The sequence below is a fragment of the Oryx dammah genome, unplaced genomic scaffold, assembly GCF_014754425.2.
Source record: "Oryx dammah isolate SB20612 unplaced genomic scaffold, SCBI_Odam_1.1 HiC_scaffold_27, whole genome shotgun sequence".
Taxonomy (NCBI): domain Eukaryota; kingdom Metazoa; phylum Chordata; class Mammalia; order Artiodactyla; family Bovidae; genus Oryx; species Oryx dammah.
The window spans coordinates 80,905,321-80,927,758 of record NW_024070211.1 but is presented as its reverse complement, the minus strand read 5'-3'; the positions used below and the strand labels follow the sequence as shown (position 1 = coordinate 80,927,758).

The window sequence follows — 22,438 nt, the reverse complement described above, 5'->3', positions numbered from 1 at the left end:
AGATATGCAGATGACACCACCCTTCTGGCAGAAAGTGAAGAGGAACTAAAAAGCCTCTTGATGAAAGTGAAAGAGGAGAGTAAAAAAGTTGGCTTAAAGCTCAACATTCAGAAAACGAAGATCATGGCATCCAGTCCCATCACTTCATGGGAAATAGATGGGGAAACAGTGGAAACAGTGTCAGACTTTATTTTTCTGGGCTCCAAAATCACTGCAGATGGTGACTGCAGCCATGAAATTAAAAGACACTTACTCCTTGGAAGAAAAGTTATGACCCACCTAGATAGCATATTCAAAAGCAAAGACATTACTTTGCCGATTAAGGTTCGTCTAGTCAAGGCTATGGTTTTTCCTGTGGTCATGTATGGATGTGGGAGTTGGACTGTGTAGAAGGCTGAGCACCAAAGAATTGATGCTTCTGAACTGTGGTTTTGGAGAAGACTCTTGAGAGTGCCTTGGACTGCAAGGAGATCCAAACAGTCCATTCTGAAGGAGAACAACCCTGGGATTTCTTTTCTTTTCTTTTTTTTTTTTTTGAAGCTTTTTTTTTTAATTTTAATTTTTTACTTTATTTTACTTTACAATACTGTATTGGTTTTGCCATACATTGACATGAATCCACCACGGGTGTACATGAATTCCCAAACATGAACTCCCCTCCCACCTCCCACCCCATATCATCTCTCTGGATCATCCCCGTGCACCAGCCCCAAGCATCCTGTATCCTGCATCGAACATAGACTGGTGATTCGTTTCTTACATGATAGTATACATGTTTCAATGCCATTCTCCCAAATCATCCCACCCTCTCCCTCTCCCTCAGAGTCCAAAAGTCCACTCTATACATCTGTGTCTCTTTTTGCTGTCTCACATACAAGGTCATCATTATCATCTTTCTAAATTCCATATATATGTGTTAGTATACTGTATTGGTGTTTTTCTTTCTGGCTTACTTCACTCTGTATAATTGGCTCCAGTTTCATCCACCTCATTAGAACTGATTCAAATATATTTTTTTCATGGCTGAGTAGTACTCCATTGTGTATATGTACCACAGCTTTCTTATCCATTCATCTGCTGATGGACATCTAGGTTGTTTCCATGTCCTGGCTATTATAAACAGTGCTGCGATGAACACTGGGGGTACAATTCTGGTTTCCTTGGTGTGTATGCCCAGCAGTGGGATTGCTGGGTCATAAGGCAGTTCTATTTGCAATTTTTTAAGGAATCTCCACACTGTTCTCCATAGTGGCTGTACTAGTTTGCATTCCCACCAACAGTGTAAGAGGGTTTGCTTTTCTCCACACCCTATCCAGCATTTATTGCTTGCAGACTTTTGGATCGCAGCCATTCTGACTGGTGTGAAGTGGTACTTCTTTGGAGGGAATCATGCTAAAGCTGAAACTCCAGTACTTTGGCCACGTCATGCGAAGAGTTGACTCATTTGAAAAGACTTTGATGCTGGGAGGGATTGGGGGCAGGAGGAGAAGGGGACGACAGAGGATGAGATGGCTGGATGGCATCACGGACTCAATGGATGCGAGTCTGAGTGACCTCCGGGAGTTGGTGATGGACAGGGAGGCCTGGTGTGCTGCGATTCATGGGGTCGCAAAGAGTCGGACACGACTGAGCGACTGAACTGAACTGAACTGAAGATACATAATAATATTTACATAACTACGTTTATAGTTTCAGATGAAAGAAATGATAAATATCCTTGGGAAACAGGAGCATAAATGTATATAATGAATAATTATTAGTAAGGTATATAATTAAAACATAATGAGATATTTTATTAAAATACCAAGATTTAAATTGCAAGAATGGAAATTAATTAGTCTTCTTTAAATATACAACAGTAGTTTGGAAATTTCAAAGATATAACAGAAACAGGAAATGGCAGTTACATGTATTTTTTTTCTTGGGTGTTTATTGTCTAAATGTTAACTTTTTATTATGACTAATATTTTTTCTAAGTACATTTTAAGGTAGCTTAAACATTTAGAGTACTTCAAAGAGGTTATTTAATCATAGTGAAAGATAGTCACTGTAACTTTTTAGAAATCAGGACTTATTCATAGGTAATATCAATCAAAAAACACAATCACTAAAATTTTATTTTTCTCTCATGTTTGCTTACACTTTTACTTCCCCAATCATCTGCTAATAATTTCCCAAAAGATGTGCCTATGGGCATCACATATTTGGATTTTGTTTTATGAATACATTTAGAAGGCTCATTATCTTTTCTTTTTTTAATAGAACACAGATTTCTGTTATTGATTCAGATTGATCTTTGACCACAAGCCAGTAGGCTTTTAAAATATATTTATTTACTCCTCAAAAAGTAAAGATACTTCAGTTCACAAGTGATATCTAGATTTGACATGTCTTAATGGAAATAAAACATGAATCTTTGTTATGATCCTAAGATTTTTAGGAATGTTTTCATATCTTACCAAGCTCTGAGGGGAAAAAATATAAGTATGCATATTAGAAGACTGAAAATCCAAATCCTACAAATTAAAAAGTTGAAATGTTTAATTTTTTTGGCACCCTGAGTTGTCTGTAACTGAAGAAGAAAGTAGAATGCCTTTCTCCTGATCAGATGACATAACTTTCATGTTACTTTTGTACAAAAAATATGCTTATGCATACTTTTATAATATATCACAATTATACATAAATTAGATATATAGAAATATTTTTTAAGCAATGAGTGAATATGTGTATTTTTAAAGAAACTATGATGAATATTAAAGTAAATTTTAGCTTTAGAATATGTCAGAATTTGCTGTACTTCCCTTCCTTGAATTAGATTATAATTTAAATACATTAATTTTGGTGCAGTATAAATTTTGAGGTGTTAAATGAAAGAAACACTCCTTTAGTTCTCTATCAGTATTGATGCCCCAAAATACCTGAATATTGGCTATATAAGTTCCATCCTCTGTTGAAGGTGGTGGTCTTCCATCAACTCTCTTGAATTCCAGCCCTGTAGTTATCAAAAAGACAAGAGAGGGAGATTATTCAACATAGTGATTGTTAAACAAAGGAACTTAAATTATTGCACATGTAGTTAGGGGCTTCTCTCATAGCTCAGTTGGTAAGGAATCCACCTGCAATGGAGGAAACCTCGTTTGATTCCTGGGTTGGGAAGATCCACTGGAAAAGGGATAGGCTACCCACTCCAGTATTCTGTCATGGAGAATTCCATGGACTGTCAGTCCATGGGGTTGTAAAGAGTCAGACATGACTGGTTGTAGTTAATTCTCCCTCAAGACTGCTCTGGAGTAGCCTTCACAGAGGATACTTAAAATGCATTTTAAGAATACACCACCAGAATGAAGTCACACTGAACCTAATTTTCTAACACATGGATTATTTGGGTGGTGGGGACCAGGATGTTCAGGCCTCAAAGTTTTCCCAAGTTTCCTGTCATCCCTGGGTCTCCTTAACTAATATGTTCCTGAAATTAGTCAGAAAATATGAAGAAAATGAGGGTCATAGGAACACAAGTATTTAAAATGGTACAAGCTCTTGCATCAACAGCTGAAAAATACTAACAAGTGTAGCTTAGGAAGTGGGATAAAAAAAAGTTTGGGGTTTACATTTTGACATTATATTGGAGGGCAACTTAAGTACATCAAAAGCTCTAAAAATAAATCATTTTGCAAAATCTCACTTTTAATCATTAAATTGCATTTTTAAAGTGAAACAGGTAACCGAAGATTACCTACAGAATGGTTTATTGTAACTTTTAATTTTACCAACTACTTTTGAACATCAAAGTAGTTCCCAATTTTTAAAACTTAAAAAACTATGGAAAATTTATATATAGTCTGCCATGTCCTTATTATATTCATTAAATGGAATTAGAATTACCAATATGAAGCTTTATCACAGAATATTTTGAATGAAAAAGGGCAAGGCACAGATAAATATATTAAGTACTTAAAATAATCCCAACAATTTATATGTATTTTTTTTCTATATGCAAAAGTCTACAAAAATGTTTAAAATGCAATAGTGGTTATTTCCTACAGGTGATAAATTTCAGATCTGATTTTTATTATCCTCCATTTTCTTACATTTTAATTAAAGTGCAGTTAAAATTTCACCAAAATTTAAACTATCTGAAATAAGAACACTCTAATAGATAATCTAACATGACTTAATATGTATTTTGTTATTTAATTTTGCAGATTTCTTAATTGTAGAAAGAAAGCACAGCACTGGTATGTTAGAAAAATGTGTGCATTTATATTTCTTCCTGAAAACATTATGCAGCTTAATTTATATTCACTTAGGCTCCCATGGCTACCTTTTCTAATTTTTATTAACATAAAATGTTCCACTAGACCTTTTCTTTGATATAGTAATAATTACTTTCACGAGGATTAATTTAAATTCTCATGACATGTAGAGAAGTACTTAACTATCTGTGTTACTTATAGTGATGTTTATGACACCCATTGAACTTTTATTCATAGTTCACAATTATCCAAATAGCACAAGCCCACCTAGCTAAGACATCTGTCCTCTATCATATTAACTAATAAAGACACTCTTCTCACTTGATAGTTTGGGGTTTAGATTTTATATCTACAAAATGATAACTATTTTATGAAAACCACTATCTCACCATCCTTTTTGTTTTTCTACTTGGAGGACTTACATACTTTTTAAATGTTTGTTTGATTGTGAAGGTAAAATGGAAGGAGCTGGAAAATTTATTTACTCCTTGCCTTTGATTCCAGAGAATTCTAGGGTAGGAAGTTCTTCACAGTGTCATAAAGAATGTTTGCCCATGGTGCTTCCAATCTTCTTTGTGTTAATATTCAACATTTTCATCAGCAGAATGCTTTCATGATTGTTCCCATTTCCACAAATATCTTCCTTTTATCTTTAATTCACAATGTTGTAAATAAATGATGAGGAAAGCTTCACTTCTTCCAGGGACAGTTGCTACCTGCATAGATCTGAGTCTCAAACACACAGAATTTTAGTTAACATCCAACAGGTGGGAAAGATTTGAGAAGAAAACAGTGAGACCTGTTTTGGAAGTATAAGGTTGGAGCAAAGTCTCAGTAACTTAATATGAATAAAATAACTGCTTATATGATTTGCAAGTAGGTTTCTTTAGTCCAACATCTGTATCAAATGTACATTTATATGTGGGATGTCTTGGTGAGTTGTTAAGATGACTAAAGGCACTGCTAGCATTTAATGCCTAGAGGTCAATAGTGATAAATATACTCCATATAAAAAATTATTGTTCTCAAAATGCCAGCCATCCCTAAATTGAAAAACAGAAAACAATTCCTCTAGTGGTTATGAGAGTAGGCTTTGTGTCAATAGATGAGTGTTTTTGGTCTTGACTGTGCCCACTTTCTGGTTGGATGATATTAGTCATTTAGCTTTCCAAATAGCCTCATGTCTGATATGCAAGATGCAAACAGTAGATTTTCCATGAGTATTAAGAGAAATACACAAAGTGTTTAATTTAGCATGTGGCACATAGTGAACATTCAGTAACTCAGTAACTATTATCACTTATAGTATTGTTTTATTATCTTCCATAAAAGAATTGTTTTCAAAATCTAGCAACTTAACACAGTAGGGAGTCTTACTAAATGGTTGTGAAAAGCATATTAAAATATTGACTATATTTAAACCAAACTGTAAATATTCAGTCTATTTTTGAGACTATTTTTGACACATAAACTAAACTCCAGCTCTGTTAGTCACTTGGTATTATGTTGATATTCAGTATTTCCCTATTTGATCGTTCTTTTATTTGGAATGACATTCTCCTTCTTGGCAGTTTGGCAATTTCATATTCATTTATTAAAATGATTAAAAATTACCTTTTATGGAAAATTTCCCTCATATTTGTATCAGTTCTTTCTGAATTGTAGTGAAATTACCCAGGATGTGTGTGTGTTAGTTGCTCAGTCATATCCAACTCTTTCACAACGCTATGGACTGTAACCCACCAGGTTCCTCTGTCCATGGAATTCTCCTGGCAAGAATACTGAAGTGGGTTGTCATTCCCTTCTCCAGGGGATCTTCCTGACCCAAGGATAGAACCCCAGTCTCCTGTATTGCAGGCAGATTCTTTACTGCCTGAGATACCAGGGAAGTCCAGTATTCCGTGGCTAAGTAATTAATGATATTAATTGTGTAACATAACAAAATGTCTACAGATTAGCAGGCTTGGGTACAGGGGCACCTCAGGGTAGACCTGGAGAAGAAAACAGCAACCCATTCCAGTATTCTTGCTTGGGAAATCCCATGGATAGAAGAGCATGGAGGGCTACAGTCCACGGGGTCACAAGAGTTGGACACTACTGAGCAACTTTCACTTCACTTCACATTTCAGGGTAAGCCAGTGATATGACTGGAAATGCAAGTAGTGTGTGTCTTTCCACTTTGCCATTCTCAGAATGTTGGCCTTCAGTCTTAAATATCCTCATTATTTCAAAATGGCTGTGGCTATTCGAGATTTCAAATTCTCACAACCTAAAGCAATGCAGGAGAGCTCTTCCTTCAAGTCTATTTGTAGCAATATAAGCATACTTGATGCCTTAGTTTCATTAGCCAACATGGGGCCCATGTCCATATTCTAGCTACAAGAATGACTGGGAATGCAAACATGTGGCCTTCCCTGTCTTGATAGTAGGAAGTGGCATCTTCACACATAGGAAAGATAACTATCAGGTAGGCAACTAAAAATATCTTCTGCATGCCCACTCCTCATCTTAGCCCCTGACCCCAGTTGCCCATATCAAGAATTGTTGTTTCAACATTCTAGTTACAACTGTATTAGCACCTACCACACATTATTGTAAATATCTATTTTCGTCTACCCTGTCAGTAATGTGTGGGTAGAACTACTGTTGTCTCCATCGTTATGTTCTCAGGGTCTCTTTTGGTCAATGGACATTAATTAAATCAATAAGGTTAAAGTCTTTTAAAATAGAGAAGAATAAATTTTTATTGAAAAATACATGTAAAAGTCAAAATATGGATTTGAGAGAAATAAAATTGTAGTCTTTGAAGAGCGCTTAATAGTTAAAAAAAAAAAAAGGCATAACAAATAGGAGATATTACATCATCCCCGAAGGAGCCAAAGCCTAACCATCTGCTTCATATCTCACTAAGCCTAGAGATGAGAAAAAAATATGTGAATTTTGGTACCCCCTGGGAGATTGGATGAGAATCATACAGGATTCAGAGAATAGAACTTGCAGGGAAATGTCAATAATTTAGGTTTTTTTTTTTTCTTTTGCATTTATGAAGGAGAACTGTCAAAACTGTTTCCTTCCTTAAAAATATAGTATATGAAATAACTCTGCAGATTCATTTCAGTGAGCTTTTGAGAAAGGAAAGGTAAAAAGGAAATAGAGCATTTCTATTGAAATTTCAGAAAAGAACTCTGAACTGCAAAGTGTTAGTCTAATGATAATAAAAACTTGACTCAACTGTGTTGAATATACCAGTTTTTTTCAACTGAAAAATATGTCTTATGCCTCTTGCTAAATAAAGAACAAGGTTTTTACTCTGGGTAATTTTTGCTTTTTGTTGGTAAAGAAGCAGTTCCAAATGAGTCTATACTGAAGTGCTTTACAATTTTCCATATCACTGCCTGAAAAAAATGAGGAGGCAACCAATGTTAAATGATCAAAAAAAAAAAACACAGAACCTTTCTCTTTGAAAATTAAATGTCAAATTTAATTTGAAATGTTTACAGAGATATTTCTTATTGTTCATTATGATTGAAATGATAAATGAGCAAAGCTTCTACCTGGGGATGATGTACTTCTTAAAATTTTCAATTTTGTCTTGGTTTTATATAAGATGTCCTTGTAAGTATGAATTGCCATTTGCAGCACCAAAAGCACTTGGTGCTTAATAAGGCATAGAATGATTACTAATTTAGTAGCCAATAGATAGCATACAAATATACAATTAAGTACAATTTTCTCATAATAGAAAGATATTACATTTTTGTACTTTCTCATCTAATGAGAACAAAAACCTGTATATACACCATGCACACCACGCTCCCCAGTTCATATATTTCCCAATCAGGGATATCATTTATGTGAGCATTTATAGTGATTTTTATAAAATCTTGTCAGTACTTCTAGTAATTATTACTAGTCTTAGTCCTGTGCAGATTTATTTTGACTGTCATTCGACATTAAGAAAAAAATGTGTTTTATTTAAATAGTGTTGAAACTAACAGAAAGCACTTTAGGAGAAACAAACAGCCTTTAAAATAATGGTAAAATAGCTGGTGGTTTGTTTGTTTCATACTAATTTAAACAGGTTTACATAAGTAATATCTGGACCGTGAGGTGAACTGGAGTCTGATATTAGTTTCCTATTGCTGTTGTAACAGATTGCCACAAACTGACTGGCTTTACAGCAACACAAGTTTATTATCTTACAGTTCTTGAAGTCAAAGCTCTCAGTAGTGTCCACGGGACTGAGTTATTTTGGAAGATTTAGGTGAGAATACACTTCTTTGCTTTTTCCAGCTTGTAGCGCTGCCCACCTTCCTTGGCTCATAACTACTTCCTCAGGGCATCGCAACCCATTCCAGTATTATTTATTGCCTGGGGAATCCTATGAACAGAGGAGCCTGGGGGCCTACAGTCCATAGGGTAGCAAAGAGTCGGACACGACTGCGGTGCCTTAGCATGTACACACTCACAGGTCACTCCAGCGTCAGCTTCTGTGGTCTCATCCTCTCTCCTGATTCGCCTCTTGTAAGTACTCTTGTTGTTGCACTGAGTTCACCTAGATAATTCAGGATAGTCTCCCCACCTCAGGATCCTTAATCACGTCTGTCACTTGTCACCTTGCTTTGTCACCTTACAAAGTAAGGTAACACATTAAGAGGTTCTAGAAATTAAGATGTGAACATGTTTGGGGTATCTTTATTCAGCCTACCACTGGGCTGTTATTCAAGAATTTGATTAGTCTCTCTTAATAAGTTTTATCTTCAGGGATAACAGAGCTCCAGGTTGAGCTGAATTAAAAATGATACATTTGTATAAGAACATGATGTTCTTACATATATGATGTGTGTGTGAAAATATGTATTTAGCAAAAGAAATTAATGACTCAACAAACAATGAAAGTTATTAGTTAAAAACCATGTTATCATTGTTGAAATATGGATACTCTTCATTACTATTGATACAGGCCTGGGCAGATTTTTAAGGATGGACTTAACATCGATAAATGAGACAATGAATTATAATTTTATTGTGTATCAGTTCAGTTCAGTTCAGTTCAGTCACTCAATCGTGTCCAACTCTTTGTGATCCCATGAATCGCAGCACTCTAGGCCTCCGTGTCCATCACCATCTCCCAGAGTTCACCCAAACTCATGTCCATTGATGGCATCGGTGATGCCATCGAGCCATTTCATCCTCGGTCGTCCCCTTCTCCTCCTGCCCCCCAATCCCTCCCAGCATCAGAGTCTTTTCCAATGAGTCAACTCTTTGCATGAGGTGGCCAAAGTACTGGAGTTTTAGCTTTAGCATCATTCCTTCCAAAGAAATACCAGGGCTGATCTTTAGAATGGACTGGTTGGATCTCCTTGCAGTCCAAGGGACTCTCAGGAGTCTTCTCCAACACCACAGTTCAAAACCATCAATTCATCGGTGTTCAGCTTTCTTCACAGTCCAACTCTCACATCCATACATGACCACTGGAAAAACCATGGCCTTGACTAGAAGGACCTTAGTCAGCAAAGTAATGTCTCTGCTTTTGAATATGCTATCTAGGTTGGTCATAACTTTTCTTCCAAGGAGTAAGCGTCTTTAAATTTCATGGCTGCAATCACCATCTGCAGTGATTTTGGACCCCTAAAAAATAAAGTCTGACACTGTTTCCACTGTTTCCTCATCTATTTCCCATGAAGTGATGGGACCAGAGGCCATGATCTTCGTTTTCTGAATGTTGAGCTTTAAGCCAACTTTTTCACTCTCCTCTTTCACTTTCATCAAGAAGCTTTTTAGTTCCTCTTCACTTTCTGCCAGAAGGGTGGTGTCATCTGCATATCCGAGGTTATTGATATTTCTCCCGGCAATCTTGATTCCAGCTTGTGCTTCTTCCAGCCGAGCGTTTCTCATGATGTACTCTGCATATAAGTTAAATAAGCAGGGTGACAATATACAGCCTTGACGTACTCCTTTTCCTATTTGGAACCAGTCTGTTTTTCCATGTCCGGTTCTAACTGTTGCTTCCTGACCTGCATATAAGTTTCTCAAGAGGCAGATCATGTTGTCTGGTATTCTCATCTCTTTCAGAAGTTTCCACATATAATAAGGTTTATTTTTCAATCGAACACAAATTCTGTGAAGGAGATATATTTCCTTGCCAAAATGAAACTACCAGTTTTGACCCTTTTGGATCTACCTTCCCTTCCTCTGTAAGTGTGCATAATCCAAATTATGTTTGTATTCTTTTCAAGCAAGGACTTAAAATGCTGTTTCCCTTTATCTTACACTTATAATAATTATATTCCTAAAGGAATTATCATTTAAAAAAACTATTGTTAATGCATTTGGCTAAGTTACAATTGTATAGCCAGCTATTGTAAAAGTGTAATTTTCAGTATAGTCTTTAAGAGACTCTGGAGGATAACATTGAATCTCTCTCAAATTTGAGTTTTAGTTTTCATGGATGCTTTAGTTTTATATAGTATAATCTTTGCTATTCAGAGTATTTTATTTTAAGCATGGGAAATCTTAGCTTTATTTTGGTGATTAACTAAATAAAGCTATTTATCATTCTGATAATAAAACAAAAAACACCAGAATTGCTTTGGTTTTTCTCCCCCCCCCCTTTCCAAAAGTAATGTATTATTTTTTATAGAAAATTTGACGTTTTCCATTGAAAACTCCTTGTTATATCAAATGTGAAGTCTAAGACAGAGTCCTCTGCCTTCCAGAAGCTCAGCACCCAGTAACTACTGTACTAATGTGAAATACAATAAGATCTTTTGGGAGGTTTGAGTGGAGCACTATGGAGTCAGTGATGAAGGAAGAAAAAGTTTGTTGTGAAAGTTTCAATTAAAGGAGGTAAAATGTCTTTGGGCTCTAGAGCAATTATTGTTGTTGTTCAGTCACTCAGTTCTGTCCTACTCTTTGCAACCCCGTAGACTGCAGCGTGCCTGGCTTCCTGGTCCTTTCACTATCTCTTGGAGTTTGCTCAGACTCATGTACATTGAGTCAGTGATGCCATCCAACAATCTCACCCCCTTTTCCTCCTACCCTTAATTTTTCCCTGCATCAGGGTCTTTTCCAATAAGTCAGCTATTCACATCAAATGGCCAAAGTATTGGAGCTTCAGCCTCAGTATCAGTTCTTCCATAAATATTCAGGGTTGATTTCCTTTAAGATTGACTAGTTTGATCTCTTTGCTGTCCAAGGGACTCTCAGTTTTCTCCAGCGTAACAGTTCAAAAGCATCAATTCTTCAGTGCTCAGCCTTCTTTATGGTCCAACTCTCAAATCCATACATGACAACTAGAAAAACCATAGCTTTGACTAGATGTATCCTTGTCAGCAGTACTAGTTTTGTTACATAGAAAAGCCATTCCAATCAAATAAATAAGCACATAAAATAAATACAAAAATACATACAATGATGTGTCTAAGGAAAGTGAATAGAACAGTATGGAGAACTTAAAGTATATGCTGAATGGTGAAAGGATGGTAGGAAAAAACGCTGGAGAAGAAGAGTCCTTTAAATATCGTATGAAAAATAAGTGGAATTCTGATGATATTCTTCATTTACATTTGCATATTTTTCTGGAGTAGATAAATATAAAAGAAAAAGAATCATGGTGTTTCCTGATTCTTGATAGCTAATTTTACATGAGCTTTATCAAAATTTGATGTTGAACATGGAATGTATTATGTAGGTCTCTATAAGAATTCGTTTCTGATAATGAATTCATTACCTATTAAATGAAAAATATATAACCATATTTTCTTTTAATAATTATGTTTAAGTTAGCAATGAGATACAGATATAAGATTTAGTACTCCAATATTCTTGCCTGGGAAATCCCATGGACAGAGGAGTATGGTAGGCTACAGTCCATGGGGTTGCAAAGAGTTTGACACAATAGAGCACATACACACATATAGATATAATAAGTAAATATTTTTCATGTTAACTAAGTTTGAAAAACTAACTCAGAGCATTTTCCTCATATTTAACTTGTTCAAGAGGCTGTATCTATTTCTTCCTTAACTTAACTAGGTTTAGTATCAGACTTCTCAGTACTTTGGCTGTTGAGTGGGTATTATCCCTCCTTTACATTTAAGTTATAATTAGCTACCATAGCTCATCATGTATATGTCCTTCAAATGTTCCCATATGATGCCCTGTCATGCACTCAGTAGACAATTTGTTGGTAAGCTAACATTCTGATTAGTATTGAAGTAGCAAATCAACTTTTAAGGGAAATTTCATGACAGTATTATAACTTAATTATAATAAAATACTCAAAGAATTAGTAGAGACTACACAATTGACCCCTATTGACAGATATCACTTTTAGTATTTGACCTGTATGGTTTCTGAGTAGCAATTTCTCATTATGTTAAAATGAGAAAATAGAAATTAGCTAATATAGGCCAACTCATGTATATAAAATCTTTTAGCTAAGACCATCTACATCCAAACTCCAAAAATATTAGTATACATGTTTATTAAGATAAGTGATTAGATGTATTAATATAAGTATAACAAGATTATTACACCAAGATTTCCTCATGCCAGGATGAATCCAACCTCAGTAAACTCCATAGGCTATGGTTGTCCTAATCTTTTCATGTCTCTTGATTGCAAGAGTCTATTATTATGAAGAATCACAGTACTAGCTTTGATCTTCTTCCTTATGAATGCAAGCAAAACTGCCTGCACATTCTCATAAGCTCCTTGTTTTAATTACAGTGTATAATATTACATTTCATACAATAGGAAGACATGTAAAATAAGATTAGTTTGGCTATCTCAGAAGTGTAGCATGAAGCATTAAAAAGGATAAATGGAATATGCACATAGACATAACATATTTAGCTTCTGATTCAAAGAAATCAATCCAGTGTATGTATTTTAATCACCTTAAAATGGTAGAAATTCATTTATTTGAATCCAATAATCAATGCTTTAAAAACTGACCTTGAAATGCAATATGTAGTAGAAAAATAAATAAGTGGGTTGTAACAAGTTATTCTTAACTGCTGTTTCCTAGAGGGATAATATAAAACTGTCCTCAAAATTGCAACAATGCAAACTCCCTTTAAAGGTTGGAGCTTGCTAAGCAAGCTGATAACGTACGCTCATTAGGTAAACTCCCATAAGTATATCTTACTTTAAAAAAAGGTTTGCATCATGGTGATTTTGTATATGTGTCTATGTGTCAGTACATCTGGGGCTTCTCTGCTGGCTCAGACAGTAGAGTCTGCCTGCAATGCAGAGACCCAGGTTAGATTCCTGGGTCAGGGAGAAGGAAATGGCAACCCACTCCAGTATTCTTGCCTGGAAAATCTACAGTCCATGGGGTTGCAAAGAGTCAGACACGACTGAAGACTTCACTTTCTTCTTTCTTTTCTATCAATACACCTGCATATGTGTTGAGGATGAGTGGTTCACGTATTTCCCCTAGGGTCTTTCTTATGGCGTTTTCCCAAGGATTTATTTGTATCTATGGCTCAATGCAGGTGAACATTTGGACACTCATACAAAACAAATCAGCTGTCAAATATATACTTTCCAACTTAATTGGATTCTCATTGCTGTTAGAAAGACATCCTTTCACAGATTTCTAGTTGACACCCTTTTCATTTTTCTATGCATTCTGAATCTTTACCACTCTTTCCAATTCTACCTTCTTCAAACTCCAAAAGTGAATCTTGCTTTTCAGTTTTTTGAGGAAAACACAACCAGGTAGGAATACTTTAACCTTCTTCTCTACCAGCTAATGCTTTATCTATCTCATTTTTCTATCTTTTCTTTCTCAGGGCAGATGCTCCCACTGTTGGTTAGGTTTGCATCAAAGTCCTCTGAGTTCTTAGGAGCTGCTACATTTTCCTATCATTTTGGAACCTCCAGTCTCTCTCCCTTCAGTGACATGTATCCCTTGACCTTCAAGTATGCTCCATCTTATTATAATTTATCCTACTTGTGCTTGGTCATTGGTGAACTCCTTTGTTATCCATTCTTAAAATTTTCCATGATTTTAATGCATCCCTTTCCCCCTTGTCCTTCTCTTGTATCTCTGGCTAAACTTTCTATCTCCTTGCCTGACCTGCTTGTTTTTTTAATATTCATTTATTTATTTACTTCCCGGCCCAGGATCTTAGCTGTGGTATGTGGGCTGCAGTCCATGGCGTCACAGAGTTGGGCAGGATTGAATGATGCAGCACAGCACAGCGGACTCTTAGTTGCTACACGTGGGGCCTAGTTCCCGGTCAATGATCGAACCTCACCGCCCTACACTGGGAACTTGAAGTCTTAGCCACTGGACCACCTGGGAAGTCCCTGACCTACTCTTACTTTGTTGACTTTCTCTTCCTGTCTCTGTCTTTCTCTCTTCCCCCACCTGTCTTTAATTTCATCTAAATCTATTCTTACGCTTTTCAGTGTTTTCGTACAGCTCCAGTTCTTTTCTGTATCTTCAGTTTTGAACTTTCTCTTGAATTTCAGACTTCAAGTTGTCGCTGCCTATTGCATATTTATTCTTGAATGTCTCCCAAGCACCTCATAGTCAGTATAATACAAAAAAAAAAAAAAAGTTGAAAATTTATACATTTGGGGTCAGAGATCTGTATTTAAGATCCTGACATTTAACAAGATGGTGAAAAGACATTCAACTTCAGTTTCCTCATCAAATCATCTTGAAACTCCATTTCACCAAGACATTTATCCACACAACTATCCCCTTTCTACCCCAACTACCCACATTATTGCAATAATATCCTAGTTGACCTCTCTGCTTCTACCTTCACTTCACTGTATTCTATTTCAACACAGTAGCCAGAGTGATCCTTTAGAAAGAAAGTCACTTAGACTGTGTCTCTCTACTCAGAATATTCCAGTGGTTTCCCATCTTATTTTTTTTTGTAAAATGCAAAGCCTTCATCTGCCACCCCTCAAGCCCATATTTATTGATTCCCTGACCTCAATTCTTCTGCTTTTTGATTTTTCTCCAGCCACTCAGAGTTTCTTATTGTTCCTTAAATTTGCTGGGTTCTCTCTTGCCACAAGTTCTTTTATCGAATTGATTTTTCTTGAAGTATAGTTGATTTACAGTGTTGTGTTAGTTTCAGGTATACAGCATAGCGAATCAGCTATGCAGAAACTTAGATACACTCTTTTATATTATTTTCCCATATAGGTCATTATAAAATACTGAGTAGAGTTCTTTGTGCTATACACTAAGTCTTTATTAGTTATCTACTTTATATATAGTAATGCGGATTCATTTTCACTTTTCACTTTTATGCATTGGAGAAGGAAATGGCAACCCACTCCAGTGTTCTTGCCTGGAGAATCCCAGGGATGGGGGAGCCTGGTGGGCTATGGGGTCACACAGAGTTGGACACGACTGAAGTGACTTAGCAGTAGCAGTATGATCCAGCAGTCCACTCCTGGGCATATATTCAGACAAAATGATAATTCAAGAAAATACATGCATTCCTATGTTCACAGCAGTACTGGGACATAGAAGCAACCTAAATGTCCATTGATGGAGGAATGGATAAAGACGATGTGCTACATATATACAATGAAATATTGCCACAGGTTCTTAACACATGGTCTTTTATTCAAGTGAATGTCACTCTAATCTTCTATAAGCCTTTACATTCTCTGTGACATATTCTGACTACCTGATTCTATATCAATCTTCTATATCAAGATTCTATACCAATCTTCCCAGTCTCTAACACTAATCACCATTCCTGTATTACTTTTTTCCCATAGGGTTTATCTTCTAATACATTTTACCATTAACTTACTTATTTTTGTTTCTATCCTCTACTGTAACATAAACTCCATGTTGGCAAGGAATTATGCTTTGTTTTACTTACTATCGTATCCTCAATTCCTAGAACACAGTAGAAGCCCAGTGATATTTGTTGAATAAATAAATGAATGAAGAAATAAAAATGCCAGGGATGGAACTGCTTTTTGAGCTGCAGAGCACTATAAAAATACTGATTACTCCTTACTATTATTATTCCACTGTCCCCATGACCAGGCTCATATGCAAATCTATATTCACATACACAATATATTTTCTTTGTTTCCCACCTCTATATCCTGTCTTTGTTTTGAGACACCATCTAATCAATTTCTGAGGCTATTTACTTGGAAGCATATTTGAAACTTTCAACCATTTAGTCAGCAACTCCTAATTCTTACATCATTTTGAACAGAGTTTCCATTTTAGTCCCTACTGCTTTACCCGTCATCTTGAATTTTTTTCTAGACAATTGCAATAATCTCTTAACAGATCACTTTAAGAATACCCTTTCTTAAGTACTTTTCCATAACTTCAAATTATCTACAGAATGCTTCCTACAGTACTTAAAGTCGTTCATTACTAAATATGACCTATGTTTTTGAGACATTATTTTTCAGCACCCATAAATTGTTCTGTATGGCCTTTTTCATTTCTTTATACTTCAAATTCTTATTGATTATTTACTTAGTCTGGCACTATATAATGGCATTTAGCAAGGCACCATTTTTTCTCCCTTTCCTTATAGCAATTATAGTTTGGGAGGAATGAAGGATGAGACAACCTAGCATCTCAAAAATCACCGAATGCAGAATAGCTATAGTTATAATCAATAGTCATTCTGATTTTTCTGGTTGAGATTTGGTTTATACTTGTTGCCCAAGGGTAGTTATTAATGTCTTCCTTCACTCTAAGATCTCTCCCAATTTGATACTAAATCATATAGTCTCTGTCTCTTCCCCTGCATTAACTACATATACATGACTGCCTAAAAGCAAATTTTAAGTCCCCTTCCTCTAGCATTGGAATAGACTTATAAACATCACACATAGTGTTTGGTGGAGAAAAACCTAGATCTTATAACATGAATGTCATTTCAATTACAATATAAAATATTTGTCTCAAATGCAATTTGGTAATTAGTGCATTAGCATTTTTTTTATCCTACCTTTTGTCTGGAATGTCCCATGTTTATTCTCTGTTTAGCCATATCCTACCTACCTTTAAAGTAATACTTTAGTACATCCCCCAGATTTTCTTTGTCTCCATTTGTCTCTACTTGTGAGCTCTCCTTTTAGCAGTTATTTTCTACATCATTTATTTGGCACCTTTTGTATACGGTGTACTTTTTCCTTTTTTTCTTTTGGTTCTGTTGGTACAAGTAGGCTGGTGAATTTTTCAAGACAAGGACTGAGACTTCTATATCTTTTATTCTATAGCACAAATTCTAAGGCTAAATTTAGAATATACAGAAGCATGATGTTAGAAAACACAACAGTTATGATAGCAGTGGTAATGAGTGTGGAATTGATAGTGAATTTATTAAAAATGTAATAAGGTAAAAATGTATGAACTTTGACAAAATATTATAGTGTAGAGTAGGAAAAGTTAATTATGGATGTATGTTTTGTGGATATGTGTGAACTGTAAGTGAAGTCACTCAGTTGTGTCTGACTCTGTGACCCCATGGACTGTAGCCTACCACGTTCCTTTGTCCATGGGATTTTCCGGGTAAGAGTACTGAAGTGGGTTGTGATTTCCTTTTCCAGAGGATCTTCCTGACCCAGGGATCGAACCCAAGTCTTCTGCATTGTAGGCAGACGCTTTACTATCTGAGCCACCAGAGAAGTCTTCCTATGAACTGTAAAGTATTCTTGTTTTAAGTTGCTTTGAGGCTGGAAGAAGAGGCTGAGGGAGAGAAGGGAAAGACATACTATATTTTATCAAACCATTAACTGGAAAATGTGCCATTGTTTTGTATATTGCTAGTGGAAAAAGGTCAATTAAGCTATGAGGCAATGTTTTCATATCACTTAGAATATGTATTTGATATATATCAAAAGACATATTTACTGATGAATTTCTTTCCTCTTGACTCATATATATATATATTCATTCATGTGTATATATATATATATATATATATATACAATAAAGAATAAGTGATATCAGATGTCTAACACTCCTAACACTCCTTTACACTCAGAGGTCATCAACTGTATGAAACTTTTTATATCAGACATATTTTAAAATTCTTTTAAAAAGGAAATATTTTGCTGAATAGACTTATAGGACACTAATAAGACTATTGCAAAAAGCAGCATCTGATGAATTTATTAGAACTTGATGAAAGGCAACAGATCCTAAATATTCTGAAACAATGGAAGGAAAATAATGGAATTTTGAATACAAACAAATGTAAAAACCTGAATTAGAGCAAAGCTTTATGGAATTTTCTATCACTCTCATTGTCCAGAGGCAGAAGCTTTCAGTTGGGAAGTTTCAGTGAAAAAAAGAAGAGAAAATAAGATGATATGAGGTATCTAATAGATACAGAGGCATGAAGTTCCAGCATCAGGGTGAACGGTTATGAACTGGGTACTAAGAGATGGTATTTATATACAAGGTTTCACTTTTTGGCTGGTTTTTCCTTTTCTTGGGCCAGAATAGGAAACTAAAAGATTCTGCTTAAGAACTTCTGCTTTGGATCAACATCTTCTATTAACCTGCTTGCTGGGAAAAAAAATATATATATACACACACACACATATATATGACTTAACTGATCATGAGAAAGATTGTAGCCCCCAAACCAAACAGAATTCTTAACTATTTCTAGGATAGGTTGTGTGAGACTACAAAAAAGTTGTCTTTCGAAATTGAGTGCTTGAGCTGAGTGGGTAAAATTAAGAAAAATAATTGATCTTGCTTTGTTACTGAACAGAAAATGTGGATCCCATTCATGTACCTTTTATGCATTGCTTTCTCACATTTCATCTTTATACTGTTCTCGTGTTCATGTTCAGATCATTCATATTTTATTTTGAAACACTTTCATTTTCAGATCAGCAGTCCTGTGATCCTGGTGAATTTCTTTGCCACGATCATGTGACTTGTGTCTCCCAGAGCTGGCTGTGTGATGGAGACCCTGACTGCCCTGATGATTCAGACGAATCTTTAGATACCTGTGAGTAGAAAGGTTCTCTTGCCATTCAGATTTACCTTACATGTGAAACTAAATGTCAGTTGTTTTCGTGGATGACTGCTATTTCACCTTATTCTTTTTTATTTTCCAAGTAGCCTGAAAACTAAAAAAAAAACTTTTGTTTGTATTTCCTTTAAAATGACTATGTGAATGAGAGCATTAAATGTGGTTTTGTTGTGTGAATTAACTCATGAAGGGAAGAAAATGCAAGGTTAATTCTTTCAATGTGATTGTGTTACTCCTAGGAAAATTATACTTGAAGAGAAAAAAATCCATTAAAACACAGCACTAAAAGGGAATAAAATCCTCTCCACTAATTTATCTCACACATTTTGAGGAAGAGGAACACATACAAAGAATAATGAACTAATCAAGCTTTAGCTCCCATATTATTTCTATTAGTGTTTCTAGAGCGCTACACAAATTATTGAACATATTTTCTTTTGAACTTGAAAGAAAAACTACATTTGTCCATTCATGCAGTGAATATCTTTGATTTTATAATATCAAATTCAGAACTCTTAATACAAGAGTCTTAATTCTAATGGTACCACTGCATGTAACTCAGAGTCCATTAAGGGTTTTGCTATGTGAAAAATGCCATAAAATCAAAATTGTAAGTAATAACAGGACCCACAGCTAAATCTTTTACACTTTCTTTTTAATACCCTCTATCATGAGGAGTATGGAGAGTCTCCTAGATTTTCACATCGATAAATCTGGCATTACTAGTATCAGTCTTTAGGACCTAGGCAAACAGGCATATCAGCTTATCAGTATCATTCTCAAAGCAACTACATAGTTCTGTGAAGTCAACATGAAAAAAGAAAATCCTTCATTGTTATTGCTTGATATTACAGAGATAACAATTATGGTTACCATTCTCCACTATTATCTACTTGTTTATAAGTTCTTTAGATGGAAACAATATGTTTTGATGCAGACAGAAACAATGCTTACTCACCGTTTCCATGTTTCCTGGTGCTTTTAAAGTTTCTCAACATACGAGTTCTTGAATATCTACATTAACTGCCTTTTTTCAATTTGAATAGATCAGGGTTTTTTTTGGTAGGAAGGAGTTGCAGTTGTTTACTGTATTTCTAATCTTATATCAGTTTCATCAGTTTAATTCTGAAAACTTTTTCTTGACTCCTATAGCATAGATAATGCTCTAGGCATGATAAAAGGAAAAAGTATCACAATAAGAAAATAGTGGATAAATAAAATGTGGTAACTCCATAGTAAGGAATATTATTTAACAATAAAAAATTGAAATACTTATACATGCTACATGGATAAATCTTGTAAACATCATGTGAGGGAAAACAAGCCAGTCACAAAAGATCACAAATGCTATGATTCCATTCATGTAAAATATCCCAATAGGCAAATCTATAGAGACAGAAAGTAGCTAAGTTGCCAGTGGCCAGTGAGTTGGAGAGGATCGAGGCGTGTCTTCTAATGAGTTGGAGTCTCTTTGGAGGTGATGAAAATGTTCTAAAATTAGATTGCAGTGATAGTTGCACAACTCTTGTTAATATATTTAAATATATTGAACTATATGTATTAAATGGGTGAATTGTATGGTATGTGAATTACACCTTCACAAAGTTTTTTAAAGTGGAAAATGAAAGAAATCTCAAAATCATGCATATAAATGTGAATGGTATAATTATGTGAAAGACAACAATAACAAAATACTCTGCCCATGAAAAATATAAATAGTTGGACTATATTTCTTCTATATAAGAAGTGGGACTTAACTCTGTTTCAGTCTCAGGCTTCCCTTATTGAAGTGCCATAGAGGAGTTCTTTCCTCATTAGATGCAAGGAAAAATTGTCATGGCATAATCAGACTAAAAAATTAAATTATTGAGTTTTGGAGGCTTGCATTTTTACCCTGATCATATCGTTAAATTCCTGATGAGAAACATGACAGAGACATGAGATAGCTTTGTGGAATCCATTTGTAGAAAGGCAGGTTGAAGGAGAAATTCCCTGAACTTATACCTGTCACAGTGTAAAAACAATTGAGATGAAAAGACTGCATAGCCTCTCCCTGAAAAAAAAGAGAATAATGATGTTCCCCCTTGTATTCAAGAAAGAGCTCAGTAGGAGAATCAGGCTGGAGAGGATTTGTGGTACCGAGAAGGTGCAAGACCTTTGTGGTCAAAGCTCAAACCCAGAGAAGAAAGAGACTTCAAAGTGAATGCCAAAGTGGGTGGATGACAAATATTCCACTCCCCCTCCCATGCCAGCTCTTTGCCTCTAGGAACATGATCGATAGCCAAAAGAGCCACACTAGTGGACTAGACTTATGTTTGTCAGCTGGCATCTGTCCTGATTGATTGAGTACCTGCTCTGAATGGTCAGTTTCTCCTCCACAATGTTTGGAAATACTTTGAATATTCATCTTGCCCAGAAGGTAAATACCACTTGTGTTTGGGGGGAAAAGGTAGGTCCTTCAATTCACAGAGATGAGGGGCTTTGGCCAGACTAAAGCCTCAAATTAGAAATTACATGTGGTTTCATTGAAAATAGAGATAGATTTTCGTCTTCCTTAGTTTTTAAAATGAAATTCATACCTGCTCAAGATATTTTTGCAATTTTAGGTATATAGTTGTTTTCCTCAATTAAATTTTGTGTTTGACTTTAAATGTTTTCTCATTTTGGCCATTCTTACTGTACTCTCAGATATCAAAATTGCTGAATATTCTCAAGAGCAATACTACATAACAAAGAGAGACAAATACTTTTTAAAAAACCTGGGTGTTTCATCTGAGTAACATATTTGGATCTACATTTAATTAGCCTGTCTCAGATATCTGGTGGTTTCAGTCAGTACCAAATGAAATCTGGACAAACACTGAGAAAAGGCTTTATAAAAAATATCAGACTTTTTCAGATTTAAATTTCTCAATCCAGATGTTCACAATTACCATTTTCCCTAATCATAGCGCTTTGTAATGTGTTGTTTTATAACATTCGTATGCAGTCATCACTGATCTACATAAAATAATTGCATAATTTTATAATTATATGACTGTATATACATTCATTGTGAAAGATAAATACTAGAAATCAAACCTTGAAGACTGATTCTTAAGAAGGGTAATTTTGTGCTCAGTGCATGAGCAAAAGTATCTTATCTTTGATTTGAAGACAAAGTAT

General features: G+C 35.3%; 1 long non-coding RNA gene across 1 annotated transcript in view; it reads left to right on the top strand.

Annotated features, from left to right (window-relative positions):
• Nucleotides 1–19,613, top strand: part of LOC120854501 — a 368,800-nt gene extending 349,187 nt beyond the window's left edge. Inside the window, exon 2 of the long non-coding RNA XR_005719001.1 lies at nt 19,127–19,613. This is a non-coding gene — a long non-coding RNA (uncharacterized LOC120854501). The remainder of the gene's footprint in view (nt 1–19,126) is intronic.
• Nucleotides 19,614–22,438: the final 2,825 nt, after the last annotated feature.